Source organism: Nannospalax galili, unplaced genomic scaffold (genome assembly GCF_000622305.1).
Source record: "Nannospalax galili isolate Female #2095 unplaced genomic scaffold, S.galili_v1.0 scaffold1082, whole genome shotgun sequence".
Taxonomy (NCBI): domain Eukaryota; kingdom Metazoa; phylum Chordata; class Mammalia; order Rodentia; family Spalacidae; genus Nannospalax; species Nannospalax galili.
The window spans coordinates 2464769-2467192 of NW_008348580.1; positions in this window are offsets into that span (position 1 = coordinate 2464769).

Genomic DNA, 2424 nt, shown 5'->3' on the forward strand with positions numbered 1-2424 from the left:
AGGAGGTTGTTTGTTTTTGACACAGAGTCTCACTATGTAGCCCTGGCTAACCTGGAATTTGCTCTGTAGACCAGGCTGGCCTCAAATTCACAGAGATCCACCTGCCTTTGCCTCCAAAGTGTTGGGATCAAAGGTATGAGTTTGTTTTGGTTTTGTTTGCTTGGGACAGGCTTTCACTATGTAGCTCCCCCCACCCCGCCGCCCCCCAGCCCCCGGCTGGCCTGGAACTCACTATGTTGACTAGGCTGGCCTTTAACTCAGAAATCATCTTCCTCTGCTTCCTAAGTGCTAGAAAGATTTGAGCAGAGGCTAACACTGACACTGTGCTGAGAACAGAGGTTTGGCAGGTAGAGTGGGGAGTGGAGCTTCTATAAGAGATTAGTTAAGAAACCATTGTGTCCCAGATCTGGGGGCACAGGCCTGTGATCCCATCTACTTGGGAGGATGAAGCAGGAGAATCAGACTGCTTGGGCTACAAAGTAAGTTCAAATGAAAAGGGAGCTGGAGATATAGTTCAGTGGTAGAGTGCTTGTCTATCACATGGGAGGCCCTACACTCAGTCCCTAGTACAGGCAAAACAAAACAATACAGAAAAACAACCAAAAAGTCCATGTAAACTGAGTATGATGGTACACATTTGTAATCCCAGCACACAGGAAGTAGAGGCAGGAGGATTGCCACGAGTTCAAGACCAGACCTTGTCTCGAAAAGAAGAAAAGAAAGGAAAAATAAAGCTACTTAACTCCACACTGCACTGTGGTTTTAAAATGCCTTTCTCTCTTTCACTCTTTATTTCTTCCTTTTTTAACACTTGTTTATTTTTGTGTGTATGCATATGTGTGTGGGTACATGTGTGACACAGTGTATCTATGGAGGTCAGAGGACAACATTCATGAGTCAGTTCTCTCCTTCCCCTATATTGGTCATGGGATTGAACTCAGGTCATCAGGATTAGAAGCCAGTGCCTTTACCTGCTGAGCCATCTTGCCAGCCCCAGTGCCCCTTTCCTTCTTTTTAAGTCAGAGTCTCATGTAGTACAGGCTGGCCTCCAACCTTCTATATAGCTGAGGACAATCTTGAGCTCCTAAACCTCCTACCTCTACCTTCCAAATGCTGGGCTTACATGTCTTCTCTACCATGTCTGGTTGCAGAGGTTTTTGTTGTTGTTTTGTGTGTGTGTGTGTGTGTGTGCACGTGTGTGTGTGCACGTGTGCGTGTGTGTTCTCAGTGCTGGTAATGGAATCCAGGGCCTCATTCTGCTAGTTATGAACTCTATATTGGCCATAGCCCCAGGTCAGACTCTGACTGCTGCAATAATGAGCTGCACACTAGCATCTTGAGCAACGTTATCGCCTCATTCATCGTGTGTGACTCACACAATCATTTTTGTCTTGTGTAATCTTTCCTTGTGCATGGGAATAAACTTTGGTCTAGATTTGAATCACTTCCTGCTAAAAGTTTATTTCCGCCTCATCGTGGTGATCTTACAGGGCAGATGAATTAGCTCAGCGACCCTGGCTCTGAACTGTGCTCTGTCTTTCCGTATAATGACACGCACTCTTCTGTGAACTTTCACCTGTAGATTTGATTCCTTGAAATTATTAATAATAATGAAAGTTAGCCCAACAATCTTTTTTTTTTTTTTTTGGTCTTTTTGAGACAGGGTCTCCCTGTAGCCCCAGCTGGCCTGGAACTCGCTGGGACTAAAGGTTTGCTCTACCATGCCTGGCTTCCCCTCCGTCCCTTCTTCCTTCTTCCTTTTTTGAGACAGAGTCTCATTGTTTTCAAGGTAGCCTGAGATGACCTTGAATTTCTGACCCTCCTGCCTCCACCTTCCAGAGTTCTGGGATTACAGACATGGGCTACCACATCCAGGAGTATGCTGTTCTGGGGATTGAACCCGGGGCCTCAAGCACACTAGATGAGCATTCTACTGAGGAGCTACACCCTCAGCCCAAAATGCTCATTTTTAGCTCAGCCAGAGAAAAGGACACTGGTCTGTCTTTTTGTTTGCCTTTGAAAAAGGTCTTACCTAGCTCAGGCTGGCGTCAGACTCACTATGTGATCAAGGCTGACCTTAAACTCCTGATCCCCCTGGTTCTATCTCCCAAATGCTGGGATTGTGGGTGTGAGCCACTATGCCCATTCGTTTTGCTTGTTTGTTTGCTTGCCTTTTGAGACACAGCCTCACTAAAATCCCAGCACTATGAAGGCAGGAACACTGCTACAAGTTTAAGGCCGGGCTGTGCTACATAGTGAGGCCCTGGCCAAAAAATATTTAAAAAATTAAAAATAGAATATGCTGCTGAGCATGGTGGTGCATGTCTTTAATCCCAGTGCTCTGGAGGCAGAAGCAGCTGGATCTCTGTGGGTTTAAGGCCAGCCTGGTCTACATAGTGAGTTCCAGGCCAGCTGGGAGCTGGG